This window comes from Trachypithecus francoisi, unplaced genomic scaffold (assembly GCF_009764315.1).
Source record: "Trachypithecus francoisi isolate TF-2019V2 unplaced genomic scaffold, Tfra_2.0 Lachesis_group0, whole genome shotgun sequence".
In the NCBI taxonomy this organism is placed as follows: Eukaryota; Metazoa; Chordata; class Mammalia; order Primates; family Cercopithecidae; genus Trachypithecus; species Trachypithecus francoisi.
In genome coordinates, this window is record NW_022681453.1 from 148,616,379 (window position 1) to 148,633,265 (window position 16,887).

A 16,887-nucleotide genomic window follows, 5' to 3' on the forward strand; every position below is an offset into this window, starting at 1 on the left:
CATGGCAGAATCTCTTTCTTTTTATGACTGAATAGTACTCCATTGTATACACATACCTTATTTTCTTTATTCATTTATGTGTTGATAGACACATAGGTTGATTCCAAAGCTTGGCTATTGTGAATAGTGCTGCAATAAACATGGGAGTGCAGATATGTATTTGATATACAAATTTCCTCTCTTTTTGGTATACACCTAGCAATTGAATTACCAAATCATATGGTAGTTCTATTTTTATTTTTTTTAAGAACCTCCATATTGTTCTTTATAGTGATTGTACTAATTTGCATTCCCACCAAAACTGTACAAGGGTTACCTTTCTCCACATTATCACCAGCATTTGTTATTGTCTGTCTTTTGGATAAAAGCCATTTTAACTGGGGTGAGATGATATCTCGTTGTATTTTTAATTTGCATTGCTCTGATGATCAGTGATGCTGAGTACCTTTTTATATAACTGTTTGCCATTTGTATGTCAAAGTCTATTCATACCTTTTGCCCATATTTAAAAATTGATAATAAGATTTTTTACCCATAGCATTATTTGAGCTCCTTATATATTCTGGTTATTAATCCCTTTAAGATGAGTAGTTTGCAAATATTTTCTCCCTTTCTGTGGGTTGTTTCTTAACTTTGTTGATTGATTCCTTTGCTATGCAGAAGCTTTTTAACTTGATATGATCCTATTTGTCCATTTGCACTTTGTATGCCTGTGCTTGTGGGATATTTTTCAAGAAATCATTGCCCAGACCACCAATGTCCTGGAGAGTATCCCCAATGTGTTTTTGTAGTAGTTTCTTAATTTGAGGTCTTAGATTTAAACCTTTAATCCATTTTGATTTGATTTTCTTACAGGGCAAGAGATACTTGCTCAGTTTAATTCTTTTGCAAAAGGATATCCAATATTACCAGCACCATTTATTGAGGAGAATTTCATTTTCCCAATGTATGTTGTTGGAAGCTCTGTAGAAACTGAGGTCACTGTAGACATATGGATTTATTTCTGGGTTCTCTATTCTGTTACATTGGTTTATGTGTCTATTTTTATATGAGGACCATGCTGATTTGGTTACTATAGCATTGTAGTATAATTTGATGTCAAGACACATGATTCTTTAAATTTGGTTTACTTTGCTCTGGATAGTTTTGGGTATTTGGGTCTTCTATGGTTATATATAATTTTTGGATTATTCTCCCAATATCATTGTGAATAATATCATTGGTAGTTTGATGTAAATTGCACTATATACTGCTTTGAGTGGTGCTGACATTTTTATAATGTTGATTCTTCCAATCCTTGAGAACTGATATCTTTCCATTTGTTTGTTTCCTCTTCAATTTCTTGCATCAGTGTTTTGTAGTTTTCACTGTAGAGATCTTTCACTTTTTAAAGTTTATTCCTAGGTGTTTTATTTTATCTATAGCTGTTCCAAATTAGATATACATTTACAGTATCTACAAATAAAATAAAATTCTTGATTTTTTTCAGATTTCTGTTGGCATACAGACATGTTCCCAAGTTTTGTATGTTGACTTTGTATCCTGCAATTTATTGAATTGGTTTATTCAAGTTGAATAGTTTTTAGGTGCATTACTTAGATTTTTCCAAGTATCAAATCATATCATTTGCAAACAAAGATAGTATTACTTATTCCTTTCCAACTTGGTACAGCTAGAATTTCCAGTACTATGTTGAATAACAGTGGTAACAGTGAGTATCCATGCATTGTTCCAGATATTAGAGAAAATACTTACTTTTTCCCCATTCAGTATGATACTAGCTGTGAGTGTGTTGTACATGGCTTTTGTTGTGTTGAGATATGTTTGTTCTGCATACAGTTTTTGAGGATTTTTAACATGAAGCGATGTTGAATTTTATCAAATGCTGTTTCAGATCAACTGAAATAATCATATGGTTTATCTCCTTTATTCTACTGACATGATGTATTGCATTGATTGACTGTTGTATGTTGAACCACCCTTGCATCCCTGGAATAAATTCCATCTGTTCATGATGAATGATCCTTTTATTGTGTTGTTAAATTGGGGTTTCTAGTATTGAGGATTTCTGCATCAATATTTATCAAGAATATTGACCACTAGTTTTCTTTCTTTCTTTTTTTTTTTTTTTTTGATGTGTCTTAGACTGGTTTTGATATTAGCATAATAATGTCCTTGTAGAATTAGTATGGTAGTATTCCCTCCTCCTACATTTTTAAGAATAGTTTGAGTAGGATTGGTAGCTATTTAAATGTTTGGTAAAATTCAGCAGTGAAGTCATCAGGTCCTGGGTTTTTTGTTTGCAGGGAGACCTTTTATTATGGCTTTCATCTGATTACTTATGCTTCTGTTCTGGTTTGGGGTTTCTTAACAGTTCAATCTTGGTAGATTGTATTTGTCTAGGAATTCATTTATTTCTGCTAGGATTTTCAATTTATTGGCCTATAATTACCCATAGTAGCCTCTTATGATCCTTTGAATTTCTACATTATCCGTAGCAATGTCTCCTTTGCCAATTCTATTCTGTTTATTTAGGTCTTCTTTTTGACTTAGCTAGTTATTTGACTTAGACTACATATTTGATGTTTGTCAATTTTATCTTTTCAAAAAAACTAATTTTTTTGTTTTCTTGATCATTTGTATTTTTGCTTCAATTTAACTTATCCCTGCTCTGATTTTGTTTTCTTCTAATTTTTCTTACACTAATTTTCCTAAAATGTATCATTAGACTGTTTATTTAAAGTTTTACTAAGTTTTTATATAGGCACTTATTGCTATAACCTTTCTTCTTAGTAATGTTTTCGCCATATCCCATAGATTCTGGTATGTTGTGTTTCCATTTTCATTTGTTTCAAGGTGTTTTTAAATTTCCTTCTTAATTTTTCATTTACCTACTTGTTATTCAGGAATGTGTTTGTATACTTTCCCAAATTCCTTCTGTTATTGATTTCTGGTTTTATTCTATTGTGATCACAGAAGATACTTTATTTTATTTTCTTTCTGCATGTTTTAAGACTTATTTTGGGGACTAACATATGTGCTATCCACGAGAATTGTGCATGTGTTGAGAAGATTGTGTATTCTTCAGCCATTGGATAAAAAGTAAATATATATTAGGTCCACTTAGTCTATAGTGCAGATTAAGTTCAATGTTTCTTCATTGATTTTCTGTCTGAATAACCTGTCCAATGCTGAAAGTGGAGCGTTGAAGTCTTCAGGTATTTTTTATTGTGCTCCCCCTCCTCTCTCTGTCTTTTTGTCCTTTTTTTTCTCTCTCTCTGTTTTTGAATAGAGGTCTCTCTCTGCTGCCCATGTTGATAATTGCTTACCATGGCCTAAATCTTCCAGGCTTAAGTGATCCTCCTGCCTCAGCATCCTGAGTAGCTAGAACTATAGGCATACAACACCATGCATGGCTTTTTTTTTTTTTTTTTTTTAAAGGGAGATGAGGTCTAGCTATGTTGTCCAGGTTTACTACCTCTCTTTATAGAGCTGTATTAGTCCATTCTGACACTGCTATAAAATAATACCTGAGACTAAAGTAACACCTGAGAGACTAAACTGGGTAATTTAAAAACAAGAGGAGTTTAACTGAATCACAGTTCCTCATTCCTGGAGAGGCCTCAGGGAATTTACAATCAGGAAGACAAAGCAGGCATGGTAGCAGGAGAAGGAAGTGCAAGCAAGTGAAATGCCAGATGCTTATAAAACCCTCAGATCTCGTGAGAACTCACTCACTATCATGAGAACACCATGGGGGAAGCTGCCTCCATGATCTAATCACCTCCCATCAGGTTCCTCCTTCAACATGTGCATATTACAGTTTAAGATGAAATTTGAGTGGGGACACAAAGCCTAACCATATTAAGAGCTAATAAATATTTGTTTTATATATCTAAGTATTCCAGTGTTAGGTACATACATATTTACAATTGTTATGTCCTTCTGTTGAATTGAACTCTTTATCATTATATAATAGTAACTTTTGTCCCTCTTCATAGTTTTTGTCTTGAAATCTATTTTGTCTGATAGAAATAGAACTACTCTTTCTCTTTTTTATTTTCCACTTTCATGGAATATCATTTTCCATCCTTTAATTTCAGCCTATGTTTGTCATTATTGTTATTGAGCGCTTCTTGAAGAAAACAGGTCATTTTTTCCTGTTTTATATCCATTCAGTCACTCCTTGTCTTTTGATTGGAAAGTGTAGTTCATTTACAGTCACTGTTATTATTTGTAAGTAAGATCTCACTCCTGCCATTTTGTTATTTGTTTTCTGGTTGTTTTGTGGTCTTCTCTGTCTTTTTTCCTTCTTTCCTGTCTTTTTGTTAGTGAAAGCAACTTTCTTAGGTGATATGTTTTAATTTCTTGTTTTTTTATTTTTATTTTTGTGTATTCATTGTATGTTTTTTAATTTGAGGTAATCATGAGGCTTGCAAATAACATCTATACACATTATTTTAAACTGATTATCACTTAACATTGATTGCATAAACAAAGAGAAAACTAATAAAATCTCTATACTTTAACTTCATCTCCCTGTGTTTTAACTTTTTGTTGTTTTTATTTATATCTTATTATACTATCTATGTCTTGAAAAACTGTTATAGTTATTATTTTTGATAGGTTCATCTTCTAGTGTTTCTACTCAAGATATGAATATTTACACACCACAATCACAGTGTTATAATTTTCAGTATAGTTCCTATTACCAGTGAGTTTTCTGTCTTCAGATGATTTATTTTTTCTCAATAGCATCCTTTTCTTTTAGAGTAAATAATTCCCTTCAGCATTTCTCACAGAACATTTGTGGAGTTGATTAAATCCTTCAGCTTTTGTTTGTCTGGGAAGTCTTTATTTCTCTTTCATGTTTGAAAGATATTATCACTGTATATACTATTGTATGACTTAAAAGAATTCCTGCAGTACTTTAAATATGTCATGTTACCCTTTCCTGGCCTCTAAAGTTTCCACTGTGTAGTGTGCTGCCAGATATGTTGGAACTCCATTGTATGTTATCTTTTCTCTTGATACTCTTATGATCTTTTCTTTATCCTTGACCTTTGGAAGTTTGATTATTAAATGTATCAAGGTAGTATTATTTGAGTTAAATCTGCTTGGTGTTCTATAACCTTCTTGTATTTAAATATTGATATCTTTCTCTAGGTTTGGGATATTCTCTTTTATTGTTCCTTTGAATAAACTTTCTAGCCTAATGTCTCTTTCTACCTCCTCTTTAAGGTCAAAATCTCTTATGCTTTCCCTTCTGTGGCTATTTCCTAGATCTTACAGATGTGATTCATTCTTTTTTATTCTTTTTTTTTTGTCTTCTTTGGTTGTGTTTTTTTAAATAATCTGTCTTTAAGCTCATTAATTCTTTCTTCCACTTAATTAATTCTGCTATGGAGTGACTCTAATGCATTCTTCACTCTGTCTATTGCATTTTTCAGCTCCATAATTTCATTTTGATTCTTTTTAATTAATTTAATCTCTGTAATTAAATTTATCTGATAAGATTCTGAAATCTTTCTCAGTTTTATCTTGAATTTTGTTGAACTTCCTCAAAACTGCTATTGTGAGTTCTCTGTTTGAAAGGTCACATATATCTGACTCCTTGAAATTAATCACTTATTTCTAATTTAGTTTGTTTTCCGAGGTTGTATTTTGTTGTGGGAAGTCAGGGAACCTGAACAGAGAGGCTGGCTGAAGCCATGGCAGAAGAACATAAATTGTGAAGGTTTCATGGACATTTATCACTTCCCCAATCAATACTCTTATAATTTCCTATACGTGTCTTTACTTTAATCTCGTAATCTCATTATCTTCATAAGCTGAGGACGTATGTCATCTCAGGACACTGTGATGATTGCATTAACTGCACAAATTGTTCGCAAAGCATGTTGTGTTTGAGCAATATGAAATCTGGGCACCTTGAAAAAAAAACAGGATAACAGCGATGTTCAGGAAACAAGGGAGATAACTATTAGATCTGACTGCCTGGGAGCCAGGCAGGACAGAGTCGTATTTGTCTTATTACCAAAAACGGGAAAGAGAAATATTGCTTAATTATTTCCCCAGTAAGGAATATTAATAATTAACAGCCCCGGGAAAAGTATGCATTCTGGGGTGGGGGTTCTAAAATGGCCACTCTGGGAGTGACCGCCTTATGCAGTTGTGGATAGGGATGAAACACGCCCTGGTCTGGTCTCCTACAGTGCCCACAGGCTTGCTAGGATTAGGGAATTCCAGCCTGGCAAATTCTAGTCAGATCGGTTCTCTGCTCTTGAACCCTGTTTCCTGTTAAGATGTTTATCAGTAGCAATGCATGCACAGTGGGACATGAAACTTCATCAACAATTCTAGTTTCACCCTGGTCTTGTGACCTTGTCCTGCCCATTTGCTTTGTAATATGTTATTGCCTTTGAAGCATGTGATCTCTGTGACTCACACCCTATTCATATACTCCCTCCCCTTTGAAAATCTGTAATAAAAACTTGCTGGTTTTGCGGTTTAGGGGGCATGATGGAACCTGCTGACATGTGATGTCTCCTTTGGACACCCGGCTTTAAAATTTATCTCTTTTGTACTCTTTCCTTTTATTTCTCAAACAGGCTGACACTTAGGGAAAACAGAAAAGAACCGACATTGAAATATTAGGGGCTGGTTCCCCTAATAATGTTTTCCTGGATAGTTGTGATGCTTGTGGATGTTTGTCAGTGTCTAAGCATTGAAGATGTAGGCATTTATTTTAGTTTTCACAGTTTAGGTGTGTTTGAACTCATCCTTCATGGGAATGCTTTCTAAGTACACGGAATCTGGGTGTAGTGATCTCAGTATCACTGCAGTCATATCTGCATTAGGTGGCATCCCAAGCCATTTAACTCTGTGGTTCTTGCTGATTCAAGAGGCACCACCTTGGAGTGGTCTTGCGTAAGATCCAGCAAGATTCCCTGAATTAGTAGGTGGAGACTCTTGTTCTTTTCCCTTACTTTCCCCAAACAAACTGAGTGTCTTTCTCTTCGTGTTGAACTGCCTAGAGCTGAGGGAGGGGTAAACAAGAACCCTGTAGTCACCACCATTGAAACTGTGTTGGGTCAGACCTGAAGCCAGCATAGCACTGGGTCTTGCTCATTTTCTGCAGTGACAACTGCCTGGTTACTGCCTATGTTCTCTCAAGGCCCACAGGCTCTACAATCAGCAGGTGGTGAATCCAGCTAAGCTTGTGTTCTTCCCTTCAGGACAGGGTGTTCCTTTGGGTCCTGCATAGATCTGGAGATTCTGTTTGGGTGTCGGGTCCTAGAGCCACAGGTCCTGGAGCCAGGGACCTCAAAAATCTACGTGGTGCTCTATTCTACTGCTGCTGAACTGGCAACCAAGGCACAAGACAAAGTTATTCCACACTTACCTCCCCTTTCCTCAAAGAGAGGACTTTCTCCCCATGGTCACCACCACCCAAGGCCCACTGCCAATACTGTCTGGTTACTGCTGATGTTCACTCAAGTCCCATGGGCTCTTCAATTAGCTGTGGCAAGAGCTGTCAGTCTTGTGTCTCTTTCTTCATGGCAATGACCTCCTCTCCATCTCAGGGCAGTTAATGAAATGCTGAATGCTGTCCAGGAGCATTTTAATGCTTGCCTTCTTTAGTGCCTCTTTCATGTGCATGATATTAAATGTGTACTGTGATTGCTTATCTGATTTTTGGTTATTATGAAGGTGCCATTTTGTGGGGTTAGTTGTTCATTTTGTTGTTCCTTCAGAAGGGACAATTGCTGGTGCTGAATTGTATTTGGTCATTTTTGTTGTGCCTTGCCCATATTATTCTTCAGAATGTTTTCAAGTGTACATAAATGATATCATATTATAGGCATGCAATGTTCTGAAACTTGTTCTTTGATATCAAGAACCATTTTCTTGAGATCTATGCAATATATAAATCTAATTCTATTCCTTTCACACTACATGAAATAAACTGGCATTCTTTTTCTTCAAAATTCTATAAAACTCTATAAAATGTATTGTAAAGAAACAAGTCAATGTATTCACAGTGGTGTCATCAAATGGCAGGGTTACAAGTCATTTATCACTGATTTGTATTTTATTATTATTATTACTTTTTTTTGAGATGAAGTCTCACTTTGTTGCTCAGTCTGGAATGCAGTGGCGTGATCTTGGTTCACTGCAATCTCTATCTCCTGGTTGGCTGGAATTACAGGCAGGTGCCGCCATGCCTGGCTAATTTTTGCATTTTTATTTGAGACGGCGTTTCACCATGTTGGTCAGACTGGTGTTGAACTCCTGACCTTATGATCTGCCGTCTTGGCCTCCCAAAGTGCTGGAATTACAGGCCTGAGCCGCCATGCCCAACCTATTTCTATTTTCATAATACATATGTATTACTTTCATAACCATAGAAATAAGTTTTGTTAGATTTACCACCATTCAAATTTTTATAAAATAATTTTTAGTCAGGTTTTCTCCACTTCAGGATTCTTATGATGGACCATCCAAAAATACTTGTTTCTTTTCTATCATTAAATATCTAAAATAGTTAGAAATTTGAAATGAGAATCATAACATTGCAAAATTGGTTGCCTTATGCAAAGATGTGAATCACTGGAAGAATTACACACTTAAGCCTACAACATTACTTATGCCTAATATGTGTGCAAATCATATTGACCTTCCAGGTGATACTGGATTCACCATTTGTGCAATCTCAGTGTTTGAAGTACTTTGAACTAGATATATCCTATTCTTTATAAGGGATAGACAACCTTAAAACTTCTTTAGAAGTTAGCTTCACTCTATCTGTCGTATATATTTCATGCCTGTTATATGACTCTCTATTTAGCCAGATGGGAAGGAAAAAAAAAAAAAAAACTTTTGTGTCTGAGTGTATAAATGTATTCCTTGTAAACATATTCAAAATAAAATAAAGTTGTTATTTTCTTAAGGCCCACATTTGGTGTTCCTCTCAGCTTAGAGCCTGAGCAGAATTCATCTCTTTTGTAACCCACTATATTCACTATTTGTTGCACCAAATACAATATAACTATCACCCAGGCATTAGTCTCTTTGAAAATGACCTAGTGCCTTCTGCTTCTACTGATATGCACATGATATATTTAGTGTATTTGGTATACAATCTCATTACGTGGTTAGTTAGGGCATTATGAAAAAGAGGTCATGGCTATGCTGACACTACCACTGTAGTGGATTGATTTACATTATAATTTATAAATGATTACATTTACCATTGTAGTGGATTGATTTACAATCTCAAACCAGGCTAGCTCCCTATCTGCCTCCATTAACAGTGGAGGTGCAGATAAAGAAGCACAGATGGCACCTATTCATCAGAGATACTAGAAAACACAGCAAACCATAAACCCATGGAATAAGACTAATGCTTTACATGGCAAAGATATGTGACTTGGTGTATTGTTGGTTAAGTTATAAATGATACATCAGAATTACAGTCCCCAGGGTGCCCTGGCTTGTCAGAAAATGACCATTTGAAAGGAGGAAACTGCTATTAGATGGAGAATGCTACCCCTTCTATGCCAGGAGATTTCACAAGAAAAGTTTCAGGTCCTCTGGCTGAGAATTAAATTCATGCAAACTCTTGGCTTTATTTTAATATGGAAAAGGTTTCTAAGCAGATGATGGGGACTTCTCAGTTTTGTGAATTTATTGCTTGTTTTACCAGTCCAAACTATTGAAAGTAGGGATGACTCTATTTACAAAAAAGAGTCCTGAAATGACAGAAATAAAAGTGCTTGAGAGACAACAAAGTATTGGGCAGTTAACTCCACTATTTGTTACAGTAGCCACCATAGAAACTTATCTGAGATTAATTCACATGCATTTCCTTTGCTTTTGCCCCAAGAGGCACAAGCTTTCAAAGTAGATGGACTCAGATTGAAACTTTCCCTCCAATTTACTGAGTGTCGCCTGGACCCCATAGTCCCCACAAGTTACTAGTGGAAGCCTTGTGAATCAGCAGAAGGACCCCATAAACCTTGTAAACTTGGCAAGTTTTCTCAAAAGTTCGGAGGGCATCCAGAATCAATCAGAAACATAGGTTCTATACATGTGAGAAAACATGAAGTGAAGCCAACTACACATCTCATATACAGAGGAAATGACTTGAAGGCAGGTACTCTTTGTCAGAAAGGTAACGTTTGCAATTTAAAAGTTGATAAATTACGTGTTTTCTCAATTATATTCTATCATACTCTCTATAAGATGTTTTACTGTTGATGTTAATTCTTAATGATTTTAAGCAATGGTTTCTCTTTCCTTGTTTTTATTGAGAACAAAGGCTTTCCCTATGCTTTACTCAGTGTGGACTATTCAGCATGGCTTTGGAGTATGTAGATATTCTAATAAATATATGCATTTGTTTTCATTAGATCCATTACTGTGGTGGGCTCTGGTATGCAGAATCAGATGAGTAACATGTTTTACTACGTCAATGATGACATCTATTCACAAGTGGTTACGCTACATTAGCAAAGACTTGTGTTGACCGTTGCATTTTTCCTGCACACATACAGAACTTGCTTTGATTGGAGGGGAATATTCGTGAGGGAGAAGAATAATTTCAGAAATAAATTTAAATAAAAGCAAGTCATTTTTACTGTTCTACCTGTTATAATTTGGACTCCATTCAGCATTCACTTCCTTACTGATATTAAAAATTTCTTTAATGAGTATTTTGATAGTTCATTTTTTAATAATAATAAAAATCCTGCTTATATTGAATCTACTGGCCATAAAATGCCATGGTATATCTCACTTTTAATCCCCCTTCCCAAACAAGCTGAATTAAATTTAAATTAAACATTTAAGATCTGCTGCAAGGCATTGAATTATTTTAAAACGATAATACAAGAACAGAAATATTTTTGGCTGCCAGTCCAACTCAGTCAATTCTAAATTATAAATAGACTCAACCATGTATCTTAGGCTCATTAGAGAAAAGCAATGTTAGGTGTGTAAGATGTATTAAATTTCTCTTCCTCCTTTCTAAAGAAAGTTGCGTAGCCTTGGATCACAAAGAATGTAAAGACATTCAATGTTCAATGACTCCTCTATGAGTTTTCCACAGGCTTTTTGTTCAATATAAAAATGATTTTTACAGTAAATATTACTACTTTATCAATTTTAAACATAATAAGAACTTTCCATGAAAATAATGAACACTTTTGTAAATTAATATCACCATTTCTAAAGGAAGCGTACTCTCCAAAACAGGCAACTTTCCCTTGAAATTTTTATTTACTTCTATGGTCTCCATCCCCATGTTATATACTAGTAAATGATGAAGTGACTAGAAACTAATTAAAACTTTAATATTTTAAAGGTAAGCATCCACAAGAAATAAATATGTATTTAAATGGCTTGCAATAGCTTATGGTTTGCATGGTTTTCCTCCCCTTATAAAAAATTAGCTCCATAAATATAATTCATCGGGATTGTGTTGATTGATCACTTTTGCTCCTAGTATGCAAATTATATTTTGTTAAAAAATTTATAACTAAAAATTAAATATTTATTAAAGACAAAGTTATGAAAACACTGTGGAATAAAGTAAAGTAAAATCTATGTGGTTTGGGGAGAGTTGAGAGTGTGGAGAGCAAATAAGTTAAGCATACCATAGAATTATGGAGAATTTTTGCTAAACATTTTATTTTGACTACGTTGGATTGATTGAATTGATAATACTTGATCCAGATTTACACTTATATTCTGAAATTTTAATAAGCAGAATGGCTTATAAATTCCTAAGGGCAAAAAATTTGTCAGACAGTCACAAGAAAATAATTTTAAAAATAGTCACTTTAAGAATGAGGAAGGGTATTATAAAATTTCATTCATTTTGGAAACAGAGAAGATGCCAAACTGTAAGATTTTGCTTTCATTTCTTCAAATATAAATACTTCAGGTATATACCTGTATATCCAAAGAGCTGTCTATATCTTTATCTTACCTGCATGAATGAGTTTCCACTGAAGAAAACTTTCTGTCACTCGTAAAAGAATGAAAGAGCAGCCGGGCACAGTGGCTCACACCTGTAATCCCAGCACTTTGGGAAGCCGAGGTGTGCGGATCATGAGGTCATAAGATCGAGACCATCCTGACTAACACGGTGAAACCCCATCACTACTAAAAATACAAAAAAATTAGCCAGGTGTGGTGGCATGTGCCTTTAATCCCAGCTACTTGGGAGGCTGAGGCAGGAGAATTGCTTGAATCTGGGAGGTGGAAGTTGCAGTGAGCTGAGATCACGCCACTGCACTCCAGCCTGTGTGACAGAGCAAGACTCCATCTCAAAGAAAAAAAAAAAAAAAGGATCAATAGTATTTGTTTTATTCATTTACCTACTAATTCAGCAATGATTTTTGGCACACCTCACTTGCCAAATAAGTTTTATTAACTAACTGTTCCTAATTTTGAGTGCTTTTTACTCATTCTCTAGATATCTTTGTCTACTTTTATACATTTCACTTTTCTGAGTAACTTATCCATTTGTTTATCCAAGAAAGTAATGACTCTTAACATCTCCTATGTCCTAGACCTTCCCTTTGCTGTTTCTGAACACATTAAATAAACCCAAATGTAGGAAATTTGCTTTTTTAATTGTTTAATTGAAATATCTTATTTGTCTTTAATTGACAGGTAAACTTGTATTTACCATGTACAACATATTATTCTGAAGTATATATACATTGTGGAGTGATTAAATCTAGTTAATTAACAAATGCATTATGTCAAATAGTTGTCATTTTTGTGGTGAGAATACTTCGTATTCCCTCTCTTAGCCTTTTTCCATGCATTTTACTCAAGAAATTTGCTTTTAACCTTTAATGTGCTCAGACAAGATTATTAAATCTGTTTCCCTTCTCTTGGAAAGCTATTATGACAAGGCTCCTTTTGGGATTTAGGGAGACGAATACCATCAAAATAGAGTGGAAACTAGAATATTTATGTGAATTACTCATAATGTTTAGGATTGGTCAGTCTTTGTAATAAAACTGGTGTTACCTTAGAGTGCATTTTTCGGAGGTCCTGATCTGTTTTGTTCTACCTTTTTATCAGTACATCAATGTAAATTCAGAATGTATGCTTAATAAATGAAGGAGAGATATCATTTGGAGTATTGACATATATTACTAAAAGAATCTCTGACGGAATAATATTCCAAAGCTTCATTAAGAATATGAAATTGCAGATCAAACCTAAAATAATCAAATTAATTGGAATATGTAGCTGAGAGCCACAAATAAAATTTACAAAGACAAGGGATGAGGGAGGCAACATTTAATGAGGAGAATTAAAAAAAAATTAAGAATGTTAGAAGACAATAAGCACAATTAAGGTTCGCAATTTAATATGCCTTATATTTGAAGTGGTTACAAACATACTTTTTGGAAATTACATTGTATTATTGGAAACAAGCCTTTAGGAATTTAAGAAGTAATAAGACTTGTTTGTAGTATTCCAATTAGCATCGTTTAAAAATAGGCAGAGGAAAATGGAATAAATTCAGCAGAGTTACAACAAAAACCACTGAAATCCATTTGGTTTCTTCAGGTATTTCAAATTTAAAGGGTTTAATATAAGCAGATAGTGTTTTATTTGTAGATAAAATAAATAAATAGACTAAATAAAAACAGGATCAGTGCATAGAAACTTCCAAAAAGGAGAATTGGATTTATTAAAGAAGTTATTTTATATTGATGAAAGGTGTCTACATTAGAAAAAGTGACATCAGTGAAAATACTAAGTTTTCTGAACAGTTGGTAAATTAAGATTAGTCTGAATAAGACCTAGATATGCTTAAAGACCTTAAAACATTTGGTGTAAAATTTGGCTAGTCAGCAAGATGGCTGACTAAAAGCCCTTAGTACTCATCTTCCCCACAAATGCAACCTAAACTACAAATAGACAACTACTTTTTGATGCAAATAACTAAAGAAGAGTGGAGGAGTATATCAAAGAAGTAGCAGAAGCTCTGTAGGCCACAGAAACCAAGGAGAGCCTCATAGAGAATGGAGAGAAAAAAAAGAGAGGAAAAAAAAACACCTGGCCTCTATCATCCTACTCCCCAGACAGGATAAGCTCTGAGCCAGAAATTGCTTCTCCCAGCAGGGAGAAAGTAACCAAGAAGATTCCCAACAGGTCCATCAACAGCTTAGACAGCTAAATTCCTCACCTCTAGGACTCCTGCAGTCCTCAGAGGTGCTAAGCCCAGCTGAGGGAGCTGTCTGAAATTCAGAGCTATGGTCTCCCCAGAGAAGGAGCTCACAGGATGCTCCAGCTCCTGTGGCCTGCATGGATGTGATGCTATGTCATTCTGGGACTGAAACCACTATTGGAGTTTATCCTCCTGTAAGAGTGAGTGGCCACAGCACCTTTCCATCCTTGAGGCTTAGCTACTGCAGAACCACCCTTGACCAGTGGCTCCATCTCCCAGAGCTGGACTGCTGTACCATGTACCTTTCCCAGTCGCTGCTGAGCCCTGTCCTTGGGGTTCCAAGCTAAAGCTGTGCATTCCATCCTAGGGAAACAGTGCCTTGGTAGGGCCACCCCATCTACCACCCTCAGATGCAGCTGCACCCTGCACCTTAGAGCCTAAGCTCTACACACTACCTCCCAAGGAAATGGTACCTTGGTGAAATCGCTTTATCTACCCCTCCAGTCATTGTTGCTCCCTGGCCCCACAACCAGAGCTGAAGCAGCACTCTGAATCCCAGGAAAATGGTGCTTTGTCCATCCAAAGGAGCCATACCTCCCTGTACCTGAACTCAAGTGGTAAACCTGACTCTTGAGAAAGCAGTACCTTGGATGCCCAGAGCATTCATGCATCCCCTGAATTCCAAGCCTAAGTTGAAACAGTGGCCTGTCTCTTGTGAAACAGTGTCTTGGCCATACAGATTGACCACCCAACCCATACCTAAGCTTAAATGGCATTGTGCCTGCTCAGAGCAGACACACTGCCCACAACACCAGGCTTCAGCTGAAGCAATTCATTGCCTCTAGGGGAATCATTGCCTTGGCTAAGCCAAGCAACTGGATATCCCTAGGCTGACTGACTTGTGACCATGTGTGCCAGGGAAGCAGAGAAGTGGCTGAGCTGAGACACTAAACTCTACAGGCCAGAGAGTTCCAGTACTCTGCATCCCTGGAGCTGGACTATTCCCCAGGGGTGTGAGTTGTTAAGACACCTTCTTCCACAGGGAGTAGAGTCATTACTGTGTTGTTCCCTGCCCCTCAAAAAGCCAAACAATAGCTGTGTTCAGCCATTCTGGGGTCTTTGCTACTGCTGCTTTGTCCTCACTGCCTGGCATAGTGCCGTGTTCCACAGTCCCAGGGTCCGGAGTTGCCACCACACAATACCTCTGAGACACAAGGTGCCACTGAGCTCTTTTGACTCTGGGTCCAAACTACAGCCAACTCTGCTCCTCAGGTGCAAACCTCCAGAGCACGCTTTCTTCCTTGGAGCTGTTCCAGTGCTGTACCCCTGCCTCCCAATATCAGAGTCATAACTAGGACTGAGCCCCTGCTGACAAAGCTGCTAAGGATTGTGTCAGTATTACAGGTCCTGGCTCTGTAAATAATTCACATCCAACCCTGTCACAAACAGTGAACCTGAGCCCCAAGGCCAAGATGCCGAAATTAATTTACCACAGACTGAGCTGAGGACCTCAGCTTTACACCCACTATAAACACTTGTACCTGGAACCAGAGCCACTACAATGGCTTGTAGGCCATGTCAGACCCAACATAAAGTGGGAACCTCTTGGCTAAATATCAGCATTGTGGGGAAAATAAGAATAAGAGGACCCTTAAATCCCTTGCAAACAAGAACCCTAGCAACCTAAACTTACCCTGTCAATATAAAAAACTTCTACAGCCTAGGCCACTAATTAACCCACAGTCATAGCTGACATTGCTGCTAAAGAAGCTACACAGAGACTATACCACTGTATCTCTTGGAACCACAGTCACTACACTCTTCCCAAACGGCAATTAAGACCAATCGGCAGGTGAAAGTTTTTATCTACTAGAGCCACTCTGTAAAGTTTAGAAGAGGTGATTGTTCCACAAGATGCGCAGACATTACCATAGGACCCAAGAAACATGAGCAAGCAAGGATAATGGCAACACCAAGGGAACACAATAATTCCACATAAACAAACACCCCTAAAAAATGAATTCTGCAAATTGCAGGAAAAGGAATTCAAAATAATGATCTTAAAGAAACGCAATAAAATACAAGGAAATACAGATAGGCAATTTAATAAGATCAGTAAAGCAATTCATGATCTGAATGGAAATTTTACCAAAGAGATATAATAAAAAGAGACAAGAATAATTCAATTAATGAAATTAAAACTGATCAAGATATTCAACATCAGAGTAGATGAAGAAGAAGAAATAATTTCTGAATTTGAGGCCAGGTCTTTTGAAAGAATCCAGGAACACACACACACATACACACACACACATACACACACACACATACCCACACCCCCACACACACACGCACACATGAAAAAAAGACCACAGAGCATAAGGGACATAATTAAGCCCATGCATTTTTACATTATAGAAGTTTTAGAAGGAAAAGCAATTGGAAAAGGCACAGACAACCTACCTAATAAAGTAATAGCTGAAGACTTCTCATGTCTTGGGAGAGCTACAGATGTCCAGACCAAGGAAATTCAAAGGTTCCTAAATAGATATAACCCAAAAAGGTGCTCTGAGGTATGTTATATTAAAATTTTCAGAAGTAAAAGAAAAAGAGAGAACTCTAAAAGGAAGAAGATAAACGCATCAAGTAACATTTCAAGGAATCCCCATTACACTAACAGCAGA